The 21,328-nt window shown below is 43.7% G+C and overlaps 2 long non-coding RNA genes across 2 annotated transcripts in view; one reads left to right on the top strand and one right to left on the bottom strand.

The window, feature by feature from the left end:
* LOC126982287 (uncharacterized) overlaps nt 1-14,491 on the bottom strand; it is a 53,586-nt gene extending 39,095 nt beyond the window's left edge. The window contains exon 1 of the long non-coding RNA XR_007735024.1: nt 14,327-14,491. This is a non-coding gene — a long non-coding RNA (uncharacterized LOC126982287). The remainder of the gene's footprint in view (nt 1-14,326) is intronic.
* A 1,081-nt stretch (nt 14,492-15,572) lies between these two features.
* LOC126982281 (uncharacterized) lies at nt 15,573-21,328 on the top strand. The gene is made up of 2 exons (XR_007735000.1): nt 15,573-21,049; nt 21,100-21,328. It is a non-coding gene; the product is annotated as an uncharacterized LOC126982281 (long non-coding RNA).

The raw sequence follows: 21,328 nt of genomic DNA, 5'->3' as shown, positions 1-21,328 counted from the left end.
AAAACGAGAATAATAAAGTAAAATGTGAAAGCTTATAAGAAAAAAAAGGAATAAGATGGAAACGAAAAAGGTAAAATAAAGAAAAAAGAAAGAAAAAAGAAAGAAAATGAAAATGAAAGAAAAGAAAGAAAAAAGAAAGAAAAGTAGAGGTAAAAGTAAAGAAAAGAAAGAAAAAAGAAAGAAATGAAAATGAAAATGAAAGAAAAGAAAGAAAAATGAAAGAAAAGTAGAAGTAAAAGTAAAGAAAAGAAAGAAAAAAGAAAGAAAAGGAAAAGGAAAGGAAAGAAAAGAAAGAAAAAAGAAAGAAAGGTAAAAGGAAAAGGAAAGAAAAGAAAGAATAATAGAAAACACACGTGATATAAAAAAAGTATAAAAAAACAAAACCCGAAAATAGTAAAGCAAAAACAGAAAGGAAAAGGTTATAGAAAAAAGCGAAAAAAAAAGGAATATTCTTAAAAGCAAACGACAAATAAATATCGAGAAAACAGAAGACTGATGGAAAGCGCACACGGCCTAAAAAAAAAGGAAAGTAAAAGTTAACCGAGACTAGGAAAGTAAAAATGGAAATGAAAGTTATAAGAAAAGCGAACGATATGAACACAATCCGCCATTTTATTTTACACAATTTTAATCTTTCTTTTTTTTTGTTTCCTTAATTTCCTTCAGTTACTCCCAATTCTTCTTCTTCTTCCTTATGTATTCCTTTTAAGTCAACGCCATCACCTCTCCTCTACAACTCCTCTTCCTCCTCCTCCTCCACTACCAACTAGACACCACCATCACCTCTTCTTCCACCTCCTCCTCCTCCTCCTCCTCCACTTTCCTTCGATCTTCTGTGCAAACCGCCGCCGTAAATCTTGAAGGATAATCACCACAATCCGCATCAACATCCCGTTTTCTATAGCACACTTGGAAGGGGGGGAGGGGTAAAGGGAGGGAGGGAGGGAGGGCTGGAAAGAGAGGGGAAGGGAGGGAAGAAAGGGAGGGTGGAAGAGGGGAAGGAGGGGAAGGTAAGGGAGGGAAGGGGCGTCAAAGTAGAACAAAACTTGAACGCGACATAACACCCTGAATCACGTTACAAGAATATAACAAGACGTCTATTCTTTTTTTTGTCTTTCTGTCTATATGTCTCTCTATCTCTCCTTCTGTCTACCTGTCTGTCTGTCTGTGTCTATCTCCTGTCAATGTCTGTGTCTGTCTTTTCCTACATCTATCTATCCCTTTGTATAAATCTATCGGTCTGTCTGTCTGTCTACACAAACATTTACCTGTCATTCTGTCTGAGTCTGTTTGTTCTATGCGTGACTGTCTATCTGTCTGTGTCTGTCTGTCTTTCTGTTAATTTGTCTGTTTGTCTTTTCACCTTCCTGCCTTCCAGTCCATTCATCTTCCTGTCACTCCATCTGTCTGTCTGTCTATCTGTCTGTCTGTCTATCGATTAAAAAACCCATTAATCTTCATCTCTGTCTGTTTTTCTGTTAATCCGTCTGTTTGTTTGCCTGTCTGTCTGTCTGTCTGTCTGTCCATTCACAAACCCATTAATCTTCATCTCTGTCCGTCTGTCTTTCTGTTAATCTGTCTGTTTGTTTGCCTGTCTGTCTGTCTACCTGTCTATATGTGTCTCTATCCACTCACAAACCTATTTACCTTCCACTGTCTACCTGTCTGTCTGTCTATTAACCTGTCCATTAGCACATCTCCTTACCTTTACGTCCGTCTGTCTGTCTGTCTGGCTGTTAGTCATCACAAAGCGGGTCGGTCTTGAGGGGATCGGCGCCCCCCCTCAAGACCTCAAAGGGGACATGTAACAGCAGGCTTCGGGGGGCTGTCGGTGGTTCATTTCAGGAGGAGGAGGAGGAGGAGGAGGAGGAGGAGGAGGAAGAGGAGGAGGAGGAGGAGGAGGAGGAGGAAGAGGAGGAGGATTGGATCTGATGGCGCCGGGTGCGTAGGGCGTCTGGGAAGGAAGAGGAAGAGGAAGAGGAGGAGGAGGAGGAGGAGGAGGAGGAGGAGGAGGAGGAGGAAGACAAGACAAGAAGGGGAGAGGGAGAAAAATAAGAGAGAGAAGAGAATAAAAGAAGAACAGGAGGAGTAAATTAAAAGGGAAAGGGAGGGAGGGAGAGAGGGAAGGGAGGGAGGGAGAGGGAAACAAGAAATAGAAGAATGGATAAATGGAAAGAGTAAAGAAGGAATTGGAACTAGAGGAAGAAAAGTAGATAATGATAGTGGTGATAGATGCAGGAGAAGAGGGAAGAGGAAGAAGAAGAGGAGAAGAAGGAAGAGGAGGAAAACGAGGAAGAGAGAAATGGGAAGGAGAGAGGGAAGAAGAAGAAGAGAAGAAGAAGGGAGAGGAGGAAAACGAGGAGGAGAGAAATGGGAAGAAGGAGAGAGGGAAGAAGAAGAAGAAGACAAGAAGAAGGGAGAGGAGGAAAACGAGGAGGAGAGAAATGGGAAGGAAGAGGAGGAGATGGAAGAAGACGAGGAGAGGAAGAAGGAAGAGGAGGAAAACGAGGAGGAGAGAAATGGGAATGAAGAGGAGGAGAGGGAAGAAGAAGAAGAGGAGAAGAAGAAGGGAGAGGAGGAAAACGAGGAGGAGAGAAATGGGAAGGAAGAGGAGGAGAGTGAAGAAGACGAGGAGAGGAAGAAGGAAGAGGAGGAAAACGAGGAGGAGAAAAACGACTTCAAGCGAGAGAAATAGGAAGGAGGAGGAGGAGGAGGAGGAGGCAGAAGGATTAAGAGAGAGAGAGAGAGAGAAAATAAAAGATAAATATGAGATAAGAACGAGGAAACAAACAAACAAACAAACAAACAAAAAAACTACACCAGGAGGAAGAAGAAGAAGAAAAATAGTAATAATAGCATTAGGACTAATAAACGAAGGAGGAGGAGGAGGAGGAGGAGGAGGAGGAAGAGGAGGAAGAGGAGGAATAGAAAGGACAGCAGGGAGGAAGGAAGGAAGGAAGGAGGCGCTAGGAGACAGGGAGGAGAAGGAGGAGAGGGGAAGGAAAGGGTAGGATGAGGATGTTGAGGAAGAGAAGACGACGAGAAGGAATAGAGGGAACAGAAGGAGGAGGCACTGAGAGAGGGGAGGGAGGGGAGGAGGGGGGGGATGAAGGAGGCAGGGGGAGGGGTAGGGGGTAGGAGGGGGGAGTCAAATTTCCGTATAATTACGCGGCGGTGTACCGGCGGAGATAAACCCTTCATGAATATTCAAGTCGACGGTGGAATCAATCAAGTCGACGATCGTGTTGGAGCGCCGCGCCCCTCGGTCCATCTGACGGGCGGGACGTCTTGAAGGAGATGGAACTCTTGATTAGGGAAGGGGGGGGATGGGGATTGGAAAACGGTCTGAAGAAGGAATGGAAGGACTGAGGAAGGATTGGGGAAAAAGAGGTGGAAATGGCAGTTAAGGAGGAGGGAGGATTAGGGATTGGAAAACGGGCTGAAGAAGAAATGGAAGAAGGACTGACGAAGGATTGGGAAAGGAGTTAAAAAAATACACAGAAGGAAACTATACTAAGGAAGAGGCTGTTGAGGAGGGAAAACTGGGAGGGGAAAGGGAGCTGGAAAGAGACAAGAAATGGACTGGAAATGGACTGAGAAAAATAACAGAGAAGGGAAATACAAAGAGAAGGAGGTTGGGGCTTTTGATCAGGGCTTTTGGGAAGGGGGACAGTGAAGGATTAGAATTGAAAAAAGGGTCTGGAAAAGGAATGGAAGAAGGGCTGACGAAGGGCTGAAAAAGGGAAAGAAAAAAGGATTGCAGAAGAAAGAAGAAAATAGATGATGAGAAAAAGGATTGTGCTTTTGATTAGGTCTTTAAGGGGGTGACAGATGGGGGAAAAAGGGACTGGAAAAGGAATGGAAGAAGGGCTGACGGAGGGCTGATAAAGGAGGTGAGAGAATGAGAAAGAGGAAAGAATTACAGAAGGAAGAAGAAAAGAAGAGAAGAGAGAAGGATTGTGCTTTTGATTAGGTCTTTAAGGGGGTGACAGATGGGGGGAAAGAGGGGCTGGAAAAAGGGGGTCTAGAAAATGGGATGAAAAGAGGACTGACTGAACAAAATAAAAACAAAGAAAGAAAAAAAAAGAAAGAGGCTGGTTTGATAGAAATGTGAAGGACCTATTTACTACGTCTTCCCGGGGGTGGGTGGGGGGATGGAGGCCAGAATAGGGGTTAGAAAAGGAGCGAAAGAAAGGATGAGGAAGGATTAGGATAGGCAGAAAAGGAGTCTATGTAAAGAAGGAGGCTTGGGCTTTTAATTAGGGCTTTTGGGAAGGGGACAAAGGGGGGGGGGGGGTGAGGTTGAAGGCTAAAAAAAAGGGTTTGAAAGGGGAACTGAAGGAGGGCTGACGAAGGACTAAGAAAAGAGGTTGAAAAGGCAGAAAAGAAGACAGTTAAAATGAAGAGAGTGGGGCTTTCAATTAGGTCTTTGGAGGGGTGGGGGAGGGGGGTGTAGATAGGCAGAATAGCGACTTCAAAAAGGGCTGGAAAGTAAGGGAGGAAAGGCTGACTAGGGCCTGGAGAAAAGGGCTTCGTCAAGGGTTTAAAGAGGAGTGAGAAAGTGTGATCATCTCGAAGTGAATTTAACTCTTGATTACGTCACTGAGAGGTAAAGGAAGGGTCTGTACAGGTATAAAAAAGGGGCTGAAAAAGGGGTCTAGGAAAAGGGGCTGAAAAGGGGGTCTGGGAAAAGGGGCTGTAAAGGGGGTCTAGGAAAAGGGACTGCAGGGATGATTTAAATAGGCCTACTGACGGCTGAGGAAAAACGGATTACAAAAAAACGCATGGATCACGGAAATGCATAGGAGGAGGAGGAGGAGGAGGAGGAAAGAAGGGCTGGATGAGTAGGAAGAGAAGGAAGAAGAGGAGATATAGGAAGAGGAGGTGGGGAAGAAGAAGAGCTGCAATAGAAGGAGGAGGAGGAGGAGGAGGAGGAGGAGGGGGAGGAGGGAAGGAGGAGGGCTGGATGAGTAGGAAGAGAAGGAAGAAGGGGAGGTATAGAAAGAGGAGGAGGGGAAGAAGAAGGGCTGGAATAGAAGAAGGAGGAGGAGGAGGAGGAGGAGGAGGAGGAGGAGGAGGAGGAGGAGGAGGAGGAGGAGGAGGAAGATATATAAACTAAAGGCAAGGTTCATATAATTAAAACAACTGTTATTATTATTATTATTATTATTATTATTATCGTATCGCAATTAGTGTTATCAAGATCGTTTAATGAACTTATGGTAATGGATGCGTTGTGTTCTTACGAGTTATTGATTAATTATTAGGGGACTATCTCTCTCTCTCTCTCTCTCTCTCTCTCTCTCTCTCTCTCTCTCTCTCTCTCTCTCTTCTTCCTCCTCCTCCTCCTCCTCCTCCTTATCCTACTGCTCTTCCTCTTCCTTCTATTCTTCTTCTTCCTCTTTCTCTGTTTCTCCTCCTCATTATTCTCGTCTTTCTCCAAATTTCTCCTCTTTATCTTGCAGTCTACCACCTCCTCCTCCTCCTCCTCTTCCTCTTCCTCATAATGTTCCTCTTCCTCTTCTTGTTCTTCTTCCTCATTTTCTGTTTCTTCACTTCCTATCATTTTCGTTGTTCTTCAAATCCCTCTCTTTCCTTATGCGCTCTAAGCCTATCACCTTCTTCTTCTTCTTCTCCTCCTCTTCTTCTTCTTATCTCCTACACTTCATCTTCTTTCTCTCTTTCTTCTCTCTCATTCTTTGTTGCTTCTCTTATTATTATTTTTATTCGTCTGATTCCTTCTTTTCCTCATGCACCACAAAGCTATCTCCTCCTCCTCCTCCTCCTCCTCCTCTTACTGTTCCTCTTTTCTGCTTCTCTGCTTCTTCTTCTCTTGCACCATAACGCTTCCTCCTCCTCCTCCTCCTCACTGTTCATCTTCTCTGCTTCTTCTTCTCTTTATTCAAGTTCTTCTGATTCCTCCTTTTCCTCATGCATCATAAGGCTTCTTCCTCCTCCTCCTCCTCCTCTACTTACTGTTCATCTTCTTTCCTGCTTCTCTCCTTCTTCTCTTTATTCTTGTTCTTCTGATTCCTATTCCTCATGCACCAAAAGGCTACCTCCTCCTCCTCCTCTTCTTACTGTTCATCTTCTTTTCTGCTTCCCTCCTTCTTCTCTTTATTCTTGTTCTTCTGATTCCTATTCCTCATGCACCAAAAAGCTACCTCCTCCTCCTCCTCTTCTTACTGTTCATCTTCTTTCCTGCTTCTCTCCTTCTTCTCTTTATTCTTGTTCTTCTGATTCCTATTCCTCATGCACCAAAAGGCTACCTCCTCCTCCTCTTCCTCTTCCTCCTCCTCATCTCCCCCAGCGCCACAGCCTCCCGCGGGGCCTGAAGACACAAGCTTCCACCATTTGCTTTACAATCTTGGCCTTTCAGCAATTCGTCGCCGCCTCGCTCGTTCAATTAATGCCCTGCCCCGCGTGTCTCTTCTTTTTATCGTCGGGAATTGAACTGCGACTCGCCGGCACGGAAATCAGTAATTAAAAAGAAATATTGGTATTGGGGGCCACATTATGCGCGTATAGAGAAGCTGCAGCGGCGCGCGAAGAAGCTGAGGATGAGGGGGCGAGGGAGGGAGTGGGAGAGTGTGGGTGGGAGAGTGTGGGTGGGAGAGTGTGGGTGGGAGAGTGTGGGTGGGAGAGTGTGGGTGGGAGAGTGTGGGTGGGAGAGTGTGGGTGGGAGAGTGTGGGTGGGAGAGTGTGGGTGGGAGAGTGTGGGTGGGAGAGTGTGGGTGGGAGAGTGTGGGTGGGAGAGTGTGGGTGGGAGAGTGTGGGAGAGTGATGAGTGAGTGAGAGTGGGAGATGAGAGGGAGTGGAGAGAGATTGAAGAAGAATACGTATGAGATTTGGTGAGTTTAGTTTGGTTTGGTTAGGTTAGGTTAGGTTAGGTTAGGTTATAAAGGGTTTGGTTTGGTTTGGTTTGGTTTGGTTTGGTTTGAAGAAGTTTGGTTTGGTTTGGGGAGTTTGGTTGGGTTAGGTTGGGTTTGGTTTGGTTTTGTTTTTTTTGGTTTGTTTTGTTAGGTTAGGTTAGGTTAGGTTTGGTTGGGATAGGAAAGGATGGGATGGGTTAGGTTGGGTTAGGTTGGGATAGGATGGGATAGGATGGGATGGGATGGGTTAGGTTAGGTTAGGTAAGGTAAGGTAAGGTAAGGTAAGGTTAGGATAGGATAGGATAGGATAGGATAGGTTAGGTTAGGTTAGGTTAGGTTATAAAGGAAAACAGAGATTGAGTGAGTGATGAATGATTGCGTGAGTGAGAGGAAGGTATTGAGAGCGGAGATAAAAGGGAGAGAGGAAGGAACTTGTGGACTCATGAGAAATAAAGGAAAGCAGAGATTGAGTGAGTGATGAATGATTGGGTAAGTGATTGAAGGGATTGAGAGTGGAGATGAGGAAAGGGAGAAAGGAAGGAACTGGTGGACTAATGAATAACTGAAGAGAAAATATGATTAAAGGGAGAGAGAGAGAGAGGAAGGAAGACAATGAGAGAGAGAGGGAAAGCAGGAATGAGAGAGGAAGAGAGAATGAGTGAGAGGGAAGTGGAAGGATAGTATAAGGAAGTGAAGATAAAGAGGATGAAGGGAGATAATAGATGATGAGGGGAGAAGAGAAGATTAGAAGGGAGAGAAGAGAGAAAAGGGAAAATGGAATCGTGAGGAAGAGGGGAAGAAAGGAAAGGGAAAAAAGGGAGAGGGAGGGAGGGAGAGAGACTCATTCCCTCCCTTGGGAAAAAATAAAACAATAGAAATAAATAAATAAAAAAAAGCAAAGGAAGGTCGTCAGGAGGAAAAAAAACTACCATTGATTTTTATGAACTGAAAAGACTGATCTGTTTCCCCCCCCCCTCTCTCTCTCTCTCTCTCTCTCTATAATTGTCTTGAGAGAGAGAGAGAGAGAGAGAGAGAGAGAGAGAGAGAGAGAGAGAGAGAGAGAGAGAGAGAGAGAGAGAGAGAGAGACGTAGGGGGAGAGCTATATGGAGAACTCGAAGTAGGAGGAGGAGGAGGAGGAGGAGGAGGAAGATGGGTCATTTAAACCATTAGTGACAGATTTCTCTCTGATTTAATGGTTGACTATTGTGTGTGTACCAAAGCCTTTGTTTATGGGGCAAGGGGAGGAGGAGGAGGAGGAGGAGGAGGAGGAGGAGGAGGAAGAGGAGGAGGAGGAAGAAGGGGAGGAAGAGAGGAAGCGATCAAGTAAGGGAAGAGGCCTAGAGCTGTGAGAGAGAGAGAGAGAGAGAGAGAGAGAGAGAGAGAGAATCATATAACATTAATAAACCAAAATATAGCGAAAGAGATCTATAACAACAAAAACAACATCAATAACAACAGCAACAACAAAAACAACATCAATAACAACAACAACAACAACAACAACTAACATTGAGTCGTCTCCTTCAAACTCTTAATAATTATCTTAAAAAAACTTATCGTGTCCTTAATTTCGGTCACAAGTTTGAACGTTCGCTATTTCTTTTTCTTTTTCTATTTTCTGGGGGTTAAGTAGAGCATTCAGTATAGGTGCGCGTTGCTTCAGTGCCCATCTTCGTCACATTAACTTTTGCCCCTATAGGAGTAAGAATATTTAAGTTATCGTATATTTGTTTCTTCATCATAAAATTGAACATCGTATACAAAAATCAATATTGTCGTACCTTTATTTTATTTTCCTTTTTTGCCTGATAGATTTCTCCATTGTGATTTTATTTTTTCTGTTTTTCAATGTTCATATTTTTGGTTGATAGATTTCTCCCTTGTGATTATTTTTTCTGTTTTCCAATGTTCATATTCTTGGGGCGAAGCGGTGATTTTTTTTCCTGATAAATTTCTCCTTTGTGATTTTATTCTTTCTGTTTTTCAATGTTCATATTTTTGGTTGATAGATTTCTTCCTTGTGATTATTTTTTTCTGTTTTCCAATGTTCATATTCTTGGGGCGACGCGGAGATTTTTTTTTTTCATATTCGTTCGTGATTTTTGAGCGTTTGAAAAGAAAACTCGTGCTAAAAATAATCCCGTTTTCTTTTGGCTCATCTCGCCATGCATTGGAGAGTCGCGATCGATGACTCATTTAAAAAGACAAAAGGGGATGAAAAGTGAAGTTGTAGGGACTCATCATCATCATCATCATCATCATCATCATCGTCATCATCGTCATCATCATCATCATCGTCATCATCATCATCATCATCGTCATCGTCATCATTATCATCATCATCATCGTCATCGTCATCATCATCAGAAGTAGCGGGCTTTTTTTTATTATTGTTTCCTTTTTCTGTGTCCTATCTATGAAGAGAGAGAGAGAGAAAAACAGATCAGTCTTTTCACTTCAAAAAAATCAATGGTAGTTTTATTTTTTTTTTTACTCCTGACGACCTTTCTCTTAAACCTTCCTTTGTTTTTGTTTTTATTTATTCCTATTGTTTTATTTTTTCCTAAGGGAGGGAATGAGTTTCTCTCCCTCCCTCTCCCTTTTTTTTCTTTTCCATTTCTTCCCTTTTCCTGTTGTAAAAAAAAAAAATCATCATCATCATCAATAATATTCCATCATCATCATCATCATCCTTATCAGTAGCGGGCTTTTTTTTATTATTGTTTCCATTTTTTGTGCCCTTGAGCTGTCTCCTTTGCCGTGACATCATTTTTCTATACTTTGTTTTTTAATGTCTACTCTTCGAATTCATTGTTTGCTCAGCGGGAGAAATTTTCATCGACGTATTGACAATCCAAACCAAAAATAATAATTCCTCTATTTTTGCGATTTTTTCCCCCGCTAGGTATTCCGCGGCGAGCTATTTTCGCGGCGCGGGTCACCTGGCGACCCGCACCTGCCCGCGATAAGCTCGACAAAAATGACCCAAAACTTAATTCTCAAGCCGGGTTTTTAAAAAGTTTTTGATCCATTCTTCTCTCCCTCCTGTCCCTTCCCTTCCTGCGCCCCTCCCTACCTCCTCTTCCCTCTCTCCCTCCCTCCCTACCTTATCCTCTCTTTCCTGCCCTCCGTCTCTCCCTCTCTCTGTCCAGTTTCCTCCCTCCCTCTTTTTCCTACCCTCCGTTTCCACCCTCATATTTCTCTTTCACCCTTTTCCTCTCTCCCTCTTTCTCTCTGTCTCCCTCTCTGTCTCTCTCCATTCCTAACTTGTTTATTTCATCTATGTTTTTTCTCTCTTACTTTCTTTCTCTTCCTTTCTCTCTCTCTCTCTCTCTCTCTCTCTCTCTCTCTCTCTCTCTCTCTCTCTCTCTCTTTGTTTCATACTTTCTTTGTCTTTTCCTTCCTTGATCTTTCTCCCACCCTCTCTTTCTCCCCTTCCCTTCAGTCTCCAATCTCTCCCTCTCTCCCTTTCCCTTCTCTCCTCTTCCTTACCTTGAGTCCCCCTTCTTAGCCCCTCCCTTTCCCCTCTCTCTCTCTTCCCTACCTCCTTTCCTCCCCTTCCTTGTCCCTCTTCCCTCATGTTACCCTTCCAGACATCTCCCTCTCTCCCTCTCTCTCTCTCTCTCTCTCTCTCTCTCTCTCTCTCTCTCCTCTGTTCGCGGACATCCTGAGGGCTTGGGTCGCTGTTCCATTAATGCCGATATGTTTTAGGGATTGAGAATTAGAGATTGGAATTGGGAATCATAACAGGAACGGCCGCGTGTCAGCACCAGCCGCGCCGAGGAACCAGAAATTAATCGCGAATGAGATTTGGAATTGGTATATCAATAGAGAGGGACAAAGGGGTTAGAACACAAGGCACTGTTCTCAAAGGGGTTTAGATCCTCATTTAAGGGGTTCCGATGCCCTTACCTACCTACCTATGTATCTATCTATCTATTGCCTATCTCATTCCTTAAAGGGGCTATTACACTAGGCAAATTTTCCGTGGATCTTCAGTCAAACCACGATTTCCGCTGGCGTGGGTCTCATATTTCCGTGGTTTTCTGACGTGTCCACGATCTTCCAAAGCTACGGTAGATTTCACCAAAGGACGACGGTACTACTCACCATCATCATCATCAGCAATAACAAGAAACAAATGAGAACCACGCTAGCGGAAATCGTGGTTTGACTGAAGATCCACGGAGAATTTGCCCAGTGTAATAACCCCTTAAGTGGTCGTCTTTAACAGCAGAGTAAACAGTTAATTCGCAGGTAACATTGATAAACAAAACACTATGGAAACAATGTCTGCAAATGCCCCTTTTGAAACACACGACTTATCTTTATTTTTTTTTAACTACCCGACCATTTCCTTCCCTATGAGGTTGTTATTAAAGGCTCAGTAAACGGTTGATTCGAAGGTAACATTGATGAACAAAACACAAAGGAAACAATGTCTGCAAATGCCCCTTTTGAAAATACGACTTAATTATCTTTTCAACTACCCGACCATTTCCTTCCCTATGAGGTTGTTATTAAAGGCTCAGTAAACGGTTGATTCGCAGGTAACATTGATGAACAAAACACAAAGGAAACAATGTCTGCAGACGCCCCTTTTGAAAATACGACTTAATTATCTTTTCAACTACCCGACCATTTCCTTCCCTATGAGGTTGTTATTAAAGGCTCAGTAAACGGTTGATTCGAAGGCAACATTGATGAACAAAACACAAAGGAAACAATGTCTACAAATTCCCCTTTTGAAAACACGACTAATTTTTCTTTATTTACCTTTTTAATTATCTACCTGACCATTTCCTTGCCTATGATGTTGTTATTAAAGGCTCAGTAAACAGTTCACTCGCAGGTAACATTGATGAACAAAACACTAAGGAAACAATGTCTACAAATTCCCCTTTTGAAAACACGACTAATTTTTCTTTATTTACCTTTTTAATTATCTGCCTGACCATTTTCTTGCCTATGATGTTATTATTAAAGGCTCAGTAAACAGTTCACTCGCAGGTAACATTGATGAACAAAACACTAAGGAAACAATGTCTGCAAATGCCCCTTTGTAAAACACGACTTACTGATCTTTATTTATTTTTTTAACTACATAACGATTTCCTTCCATACGAGGTTATTGTTAATGGCTCAGTAAACAGTCAATTGAAAAGTAATGTTAGATTGAGAATGAAAAAAAAAAACGAAAGAAACGAAAGAACACTAAAAAAGGAGACGAGGATAGTGAATGAAAAAGATGAAAAAAATGAAGATGAAAAAAATGAAAAAGATGAAAAAAATGAAAAAAATGAAGAATGCAAAATTAAGACAGATGAAGGAGAGTTACATATATCTAAAAAACAAAACAAAACACGAAAGGAAGAAAAAAGTTAACCGTGAAATGAATAAAAACAAAAGACAAAAGAAAGGAATGAATCGCCTTTTGTAGCGAGTTCAAAACGCGGGTGAATACTTGAAGTGTGTGTGTGTGTGTGTGTGTGTGTGTGTGTGTGACTGCGAATCAATGTTTGTGTTTAATTGTTACTGAAGCTGCTGATGAAATGGTGATATGTGTGTGTGTGTGTGTGTGTGCGTGTGTGTGTGTGTGTGTGTGTGAGTTAACGGACGGACGGCTATCAAAATTTAATGTTTATCTCTTGTTACAGTTTTTCCCTTTTTCCTTTATTTTTTTTTCCATTCGCTTCGTGCATTTTCGTCTAAGTTTCAGGAGTCGCGTGTCATTTTCATTTGGCGGGAGTGAACGCAACAAACAAACAAACAAAAAATAAACAAAAAAACACGATATTCCGCCGCTATGAAAACTAAAATAAAAATAAAAAGAGGAAATAATAAAAAAAACACCGCATGATTCTTTATTCCGCGCGCAGGTACTATTTTTGTTCTATTTGGTTCTTGAAACACGAGACTGAACCGCAAATAAAGGCTATCAGGAGCGAGGAAAAAAAAGGGGAAAAAAAAACGTTTTGTGTACTAACGTTTAATTCTATATACGATCGAAGTTCTTGTTTTACTAGTTATGAATGATGAAGAAGAAGAACTAATTATGAATGAAGAACACTTTTTCTTATTAATTATGAATGAAGAACTAATTATGAAGAACATCCTTTTTTTTATTAATTATGAATGAAGAAAAAGAAGAACCAGTTATGAATGAAGAAGAAGAACTAATTATGAATGAAGAACATCCTTTTAATTTTCTTCTTTAATTTGTTTTTCTCATTCAGTTTATAAGTAGGAAAAGACGTGAAAAATATAGTTACGATGGAGAGCTTCCCTTTTGGTTCCCTTTTCCTCTAGTAATTTTTCTCTTTCTCATTTAATTTACAAGTCGGAAAAGATAACAAAAAATGCATCGTTTTCTTCCTCTGTTTTCAAGTTCATTCGTTTGTTTGTTCGTTTGTTCGAGAAAGATAGATATAGATAAATAACTAGATAGATAGATAGATAGATAAATGGTGTGTGATAGATAGATAGATAGATAGATAAATGGTGTGTGAGATAGATAGATAGATAAATGGTGTGTGTGTGAGATAGATAGATAGATAGATATATGGTGTGCGTGTGTGTGAGAGAGAGAGAGAGAGCAATCCTATTATTCCTGGTGGCGTCAGCGGCGGCGGCAACCCGAGCGGACGCGGCGACACGTCAACCACGAGCATGACGTCGCCGCGGCCAAATGTTGCTCTGAATATCATATTTTTCACGAAACAAAAAAGCCAAAGTAGGGAGCGAGCAACGTTGCCAGATTGTCGTACTCAGCCTCCTATGTTTGCCAATTTCCGACCCCAAAACTGCCTCCTTGACCCCAATAACTGCCTTCATATATAGTTATCGTTAAAATGGTTAATTATTGGTGTTTTTTTGGCAATAGCGATGGCTCAGAAACCGTTAAGTACGCGGCTCTGAGTACGATGATCTGGCAACGGTGGGAGCTAGTCGGAGCGCGTGAGCAGACCTGACGCGCGCGCACACACTTCACTAAACACACACACACACACACACACACACACTGCAAGCTCATTCAGGGATTGTACTGTCTGGGGATCGTGAGTCAAGTGCGTGATCAGACCATGGTGGATTACACACACACACACACACACACACACATGGAAAAAAAATGTACGCAAAAGAACCTAAAATTAAGAAAGAGATGATGCAGAGTTTTGAATAAGATAAAACGAAAGAAAGAAAACAAGTGAATCTCTCTCTCTCTCTCTCTCTCTCTCTCTCTCTCTCTCTCGGGCGTGAAGTGGTTCGAACAGGATGATTCGAACACAAAGATTCATTCGAGGCTTCGTTTTCCGCTACTGACGAGGTTGTTTGCGTTTAAACTTCCTGGCGACAACGATGACGAGGAAGACGAATAAGAGAGAGAGAGAGAGAGAGAGAGAGAGAGAGAGAGAGAGAGAGAGAGAGCATTCAGTATTCAAACTATACTCACCATCCTTCCTCTTCTTGCTACCCTCCTCCTATCTCCTTTTCCTACCCTCCTCCATCCTCTTCTTCCGCGTGGCTCAGCTGACGAGGGTATAGGCACCGTCAGGAGGCACTCGGCGCAGGGGTGACGGCGAGGCACCCTGCGAGTGGCTGGTCGGCGCTGACGTCACGCACACCCACCCACTCAGGCCACGCGACGCTGACTGAGCCGCGGTGGTGTAGAGTTGCCGGATGTCTTCAGAGGTTTATTATTACCATTTTCATCCTTCATCACCTTATTGTTTTGTGTATACCGTCTTTTTTGGGGGTTGTGTTTGTAAGGAAAGCATGTTTATTTATTTCTTATTTATTTGTTTATTCATTTATCCTTTGCTAGTGTTAAATGCATGTACAAGTGGAGATAAAGAACTTTCCGAAGACTTTACATTATTTCTTTGAAGCTGTGCCGGGTAGGAAATGGAAGCGCGTAACTAATTCAAGGGACAGCCGAATGATTAATAAAGTTCGATTGCCGGATGTCTTCAGAGCTTATTAGTTTTCATCCTTCACCTTTTTTTTTGTATATACCGTCTTTTTTGAGGGGTTGTGTTTGAAAGGAAAGCATGTTTATCTATTTTTTATTTGTCTATTAATTTATCCTTTGCTAGTTTTAAATGCATCTACAAGTGGAGATAAAGAACTTTCCGAAGACTTTACATTATTTCTTTGAAGTTGTGCCGGGTAGGAAATGGAAGCGTGTAACCAATTCAAGGGACAGCCCCATGGTTACCGTAATACAGTTCGATTGTGTACAGAATTAAACTTTATAGTACACCAGACGTTCATTTTTTTGTTTCTTTTCATCACCAAACTGATTTTTCATTACCACACCTGGCCCGGTCCGGCAGTGATGAGTACCACGTGGCAGCCCTGGCGGCGGTGGTGGTGATGCTTTGAGTCCAGCTGCCCCTCTATCTCTACCTCTCTTACTTTTTTTTTTCTCACTCTTGCTTAATGTTTCCTTTGTATTGCATTACCTTTGTTTGTTGTTCTTCCGGTGATGTGTTGCACCTCTCGTACAATGTCAACAGTCTGGTACCCCCTCCTGCCCCCTCCCCCTTCCCTCTCTCATCTTGTTCCCTCGTTTTTATTTTATTTTAGCATTCTTATTATTTAGTATATTTATATTGTTTGAGTGTCATCAGTCACCAGCACCGACACACACACACACACACACACACACACACACACACACACACGGCAAGGAATAAATGAAACAGCATATACTCTGTATAAATACAGACAAATAGTTTTAATTTAGAAATCTCAAAAGACATACAGACTGATATGAATATCTTATGTACAATAATATTAAACTTAATTTAAAATCTTACAATGCAAAATGTTCTTGCAGGATGGGATGTATACTAGCGATGTATACTGGGGCCCGGGGCCTCCCCTGGGGTGGGGGGCAGCCCCGGGCCCCGGGGTGGTGGGGTCTACCTATCTTGTGACTGTAAGTATAAGTAGATAAGTAGATAAGGGCGTAAAATGCTCAATAGATAAATGCCATACTGACCCTTACTGATCACACAGAAGAGGAAACTTGGCAATTGGCACAACGATCTTGGGCAGACCAGACACGCGAGACGAGGGTCCCCAGCGTCCACCAGGCCTCCTCCTCCTCCTCCTCCTCCTCCTCAGCGACACTCTATGGCTTCGTCTTCATCGTACTCGAGGGAAAAAGGAAGAAGGAAAAGAATCATCTTCTCACTAGTACGCAAGCGGGGAGTAAATGTTAAGTCGAGGGTTGGTTTCTTCCTATCTAGAATACAGATTTACATCACATGAGGAGAGTCCGGGCCGCCTCTCTCCGATCCTCCCTCCTCCTCCTCCTCCTGGCGAGTTCCTCCTCCGTCACCGCCTCGCCAGCTCTGTACAACGTTGCTTCACTCGCTTCGCTCTCCCTCCTCCCGCGCGCAGGGGGGTGAGGAGCGCCACTTTGCTCCGCTAGGTGGCGTCCCTCTGACCCCCTGCACACTGCCTCACACGCCCGCACACGAGTTCGTCTTCCTTGGAATATCAATATGGAATGAAATATTGTCTAACAGGTTTTCTACTCAGGTTTAAACAAAAAATCATAACTCTAATCAACACTTTAAAAGCTTGTGATCAATCCAGACTTGTTGGTGTTTGAATACATAACAGACACACGCGAGGGAGGAAGATAATCAGAATTTTCTTTGTGTTTGTTTTCGATAACCGGGGTCGTCGGGAAGGGACCGATGCGTGGCTCCATGGAGAACAAACAAACAAACAAACAAACAGGTCAACGAACAAAGAAACAAGGAAGGCACAAAAAGCCACACAGTCACAAACAATAAACTAGCGGTCATCATCATCATCATCATCATCATCATCATCATCATCAGCTCCAACACAACAACAGTACAGTCCCGCGCTTGTCCACTCATCGTCGCCTCAACAAGTTATTTTTTTCTTAAGACATACAAAAAAAAAAAAAAAAAAGGAACAGACACTGGAATCTTACCATATGTATATAATGTATGTATAGTTATGTATATATAGTATGTATATATTCCCTAGCCACCACGTCACCTACTGGGATGCGTCACGGAGGAGGAAGTGATCGAGACGGTACAGGAGGCGTTCGAAGCGCTTCACCCGGGGTTCGAGGCGGGTTCGGAAGGCGTTTCGGGGCCTCACACGCACTAGGGACACACGTCTCTCGACTATCTTCTATTCACACACACAATATAACCACGATGACAGGCTGGGGGGGCGGGGGAACGCGGGGGGGTGTAGGGGGTGGAGGGGGGTGGGGGTAAGTGATTGTCTTTGTGGGGGGAACGAATCGCTGTTCACGGAGCCACTGAAGCAGATTCGTGGCTCACTCGTCACTGTTCGGCTCAAGGTCACTCACATCTTGACCTCGTGTGACCTTGCGGTGACCTCCTGACTCAAGGCGGAGGTGTGAAGCTTCGAGACATGTACCGAAGCTTCACTGGTGCGTGTCCGAAGCAGCAGTAGCGGCGGCGGCGGTGGTGGAGGCGGCGATGGTGGAGTCTCATCCTCGGTTTTAAATATTAAGAGCGTCTCCTTGGCTCCTCCCCCCCTCCCCGACACGGCCCCGAGAGCTCTTGATGAATAAATATGAGGTGGGAATAGGTTCTCTTAGGGACGCCGAGCCCGGGTCAGTCCACTTGGTCCTGGCGGGGGAGTCCTGGTCGGGGCCATTCGGGAGGGGAAGTGAGTCGCTGTCCACCACTTCACGCAAGGTCGAAAGTCCCGGTACAACCCTTCGCCAGAGAGTCCGTCCGGCTTAACACTGTCCTCCCCCTGTTCATTGTTACAACCTTTCGCGTTTTCTCGTCCATTCGGCTTGAAATGATGAGAACTACAACGCGTGAGTGATTGCTAATTCCGTTTGTCTTCTCGTTGCTCTCTATCTCTTTCTCTCTCTCTCACCTGGGCTCGAACGCAGGTACAGTCGGCAAATAAAGTATCGGAACACTCAATGGTCGACTGAATAGACTTTGAGCGAAACCTTAAGACATGGTGTTGTGTTGGTTAGGTGGTAGACTCGACCCACTGTTACCTACCAACACAAAACCATGTCTATAGGATTCGCGCAAATTCTGTTCAATCGACCCAACAAAGGTGTCGATACTTTTTTTACCGACTGTACATTTGTTTACTTATCATTTTTTCGCTTCATTAATCCATCACGCCCAGAGCCGATCAGGTAAAGGTATTCTAATGGACTTTTATAATACATGACCGGACACTAATTTCCCTGATCTATATTAACAGGCGGGTGGTAATTATAATGAGCTCAGGACTTAATCAACGAATCTCTCGGTGAAACGTCATTCGCTAAGCAGATTTCGAAAGGTGATCAGGTAAGAGGCTAACAGAGAGTGAGAGTGAGTGAGAGGGGGCATGGGGGAGAAGGAGGGGAGAAGGGGGGAGAAGGGGGGGGGAGAAGAGGGGAGATGTGAGGTATATTTCTTCATATGTGGATAATCGAGTGCCCTTTCTTCCCTTCCCTTTATTGTGTTGAGAAAGGGGAGATGGGAGAAAGGGGAAAGGGTGCAGGGGAAGCAGTGAGGGTAGAAAAGATGGAGACGTGAGAAGATAGGGAAAATGATAGGAAGGGAAGGGAGGGGAAGAGGTTGATGAGGGAAGGAGGAGGAGGAAAGACAGTGGAGACGTGACAAGGGAGAGATGATAATGGGAGGGGAAGAGGTAGATGATAGGAGGAGGTGGGAAGGGGAAGAAGAGGGAGGGGAAGGGAGGGGAGTGTTAGGGAAGAGGTAGATGATGGGAGGAGGGGGAAGGGAAGAAGAGGGATGGAGAGGGACGGGAGTGTGAGGGAGGAGGTAGATGATAGGAGGAGGAAGGGGAAGAAGAGGAAGGGGAAGGGAGGAGGTAGATGATAGGAGAAGGAAGGGGAAGAAGAGGAAGGGGAAGGGAGGAGGTAGATAATAGGAGGAGGAAGGGGAAGAAGAGGAAGGGAAAGGGAGGAGGTAGATAATAGGAGGAGGAAGGGAAAGGGAGGAGGTAGATGACAGGAGGAGGAAGGGGAAGAAGAGGAAGGGAAAGGGAGGAGGTAGATGATAGGAGGAAGAAGGGGAAGAAGAGGGAGAGGAGGTAATAACTAAACCTATCCTCACCAATACCAACAATGACAATAAAAATGGCAATAATCAACAACAACAAGAACAGTGACGATGAAGGGAGGTCAATAATAGAAAGATGATAATGGTAGCGATCAGAAGAGGTCAGTCTAGAACCGCTGACTCAAGGGAACAGACCACAGACCGCTTAGACGACACACCTGGCCCGGGTCTAATTAAGGTCCATTTGGGTTACCTGTATAATGGTCTCAAGATTGACTTAACGTTTAAAGCTCGTTCACCTTCGTTCTAATTCCTCGTTCAGCCTTTTTCCTTCGTTCAACAGTACGAATTCACAAGATCAACAGCTTAACTATAATACAACGTCTCATTAACACTATCATCTGCAAAATATGACGGACTACATCATTATAAATTAGCTAACATAAGAACAACAGTTGACTTGACGTAATAATAATAATAATAATAATAATAATAATAATAATAATAATAATAATATCTTCGGCCAATCACGACGCGAGTTTAACATCGTAATTACGTCACCGGCTTAGGTTTTAATGACGTCACAAGTTCGCTTTTTTCAGCCTTACAAGAATCACCGGTTTTGTGTTTTTGGCTCACCAATTAACGTCGAACTAAAGAACAATGGACTACTTAAGGAGTAAACAGTATCATCGTCATCATCCTCTCTCGTTCCCTCTCTCCAACGGGATCACAAACACGAACACAACATAAACAAACACTTCCACCAATCGCGTCAATTCTGTTTCTCGTCTTCTGGATCTGTTGTTTCTTTGATGCCCGACTCAAGAACAGGTCAAAAACGCGTTCCCTCAATCACATACACGTACAAAACATGAATGAAACAGACAACGGACAGGAGCCTCCACGCGCAATTTCCACACAATTATGAAGCAAGATAAAAACATTAACGATTGAATAAACAGGGAAAAAACAAAACATGACAAGACATACCCAACAAAATAAAAGCGCATTGAAATTAAAGTTACGAGACAAAATTCCAGGAGTAAAAAAAAACACTGAATTTGAATTAGTAAAAAAACAAAAACAAACAAAAAAAAGCAATTGGAGACCGTATGCAAAATGAGTCAAATTGTGAAATCAAAGGACAAATGACCCAATTATCTTCAGGTAAACAAGAGGAAAGGGGGGGAGGGAGGGAGAGGAGGGGGAGGAGGAGGGAAAGGTAGGAGAGAGGGGAAGAGAAGAGGGTGTATGAAGAGGAGGAGGAGGAAATGGAAGGGGGGAAGATAGGGGTATGAGAGATGGAAGAAGGGTGGAGGAAGAGGAAGAGGAGGAAGGAGAGAAGGGGGAATGAAGGAAGGAGTGAATGAGGAGGAGGAGGAGGAGGAGGATAAAGGGAGAACAGACGTAACAAAGAGGAGGAGGAGGAGTGAAAGGAGGAGGAGGAGGAGGAGGAGGAGGAGGAAACAAGGAGGGGCTGGGGCGGTGGGGGGAGGGGGGGGGGGTCACGCCTTTCATTTTAACTCATAATGGAAAACGCAAGTGGGCTAACTCAGGCTTGTGGTCTCATCCATAAACAGAGACTGGACGAGATACAGCGAGGGAGGGGGGTGGAGAGTGCGTGGGAGAGAAAGAGAGGGAGAGGAAGTGAGATGACCTGTTGTACTGTTTCTCTCGTTCATTTCACTACATCTCTCTCTCTCTCTCTCTCTCTCTCTCTCTCTCTCAAGCATAGTGGTAGTAGCATGACTTAAGGAAGCTCGTATATAAATCATCTCCTCTTCCTCTTGTCCTCTCCCCTCTTCTTCCTCTTCCTCTTCCTCCTCCTCGTACAATTATACCATTATTTCCTTCACTCTTCACAACCAAAATATTGAAGGCATTTTGATCTCCGCCTGATGACTATCCTTTTGAGGGAGGCATAATTTCTCTCTTCCTGGGAGAGGGAGAGAAAGGAGAGAGGGAGGGAGGAAAGCGGGGTGGAAGAGGAGGATGAGTAGGAGAAAGTTGGGATGGGAGGGGAAGAAAGGAAAGGAAGGGTTGGTGGGGTGGAGTGAGGGAGGAAAGAAGGTATTAGGGAGGAAAGAAAGGAGGAAAGAAAGGTATATAAGGAGGAAAGAAGGGAGGAAAGAAAGGTATATGGGGAGGAAAGAAAGGAGGAAAGAAGGGAGGAAAGAAAGCTATAGAAAGGAAGAAAAGTTAAGAAGAGAAAGGAAGATGGTGAAAGAGGAAGAGAAAGGAGGAAAACCGAGAAAAGAAGAGAAAATGAAGAAGGGAAAGAAGAGAAAGGGAAAGATGAGGAAGGAGTAGAGAAAGAAAAAGAGAGATAAAAGAAACGAGGAAGGAGAGAGAAAGGGTGAGAGAGGAGAAGGAGGAAGGAG

This window comes from Eriocheir sinensis, chromosome 50 (genome assembly GCF_024679095.1).
Source record: "Eriocheir sinensis breed Jianghai 21 chromosome 50, ASM2467909v1, whole genome shotgun sequence".
Classification (NCBI taxonomy): domain Eukaryota; kingdom Metazoa; phylum Arthropoda; class Malacostraca; order Decapoda; family Varunidae; genus Eriocheir; species Eriocheir sinensis.
Note: the sequence above shows the minus strand (reverse complement) of the source record. Positions and strands in the feature narration are given on the sequence as shown.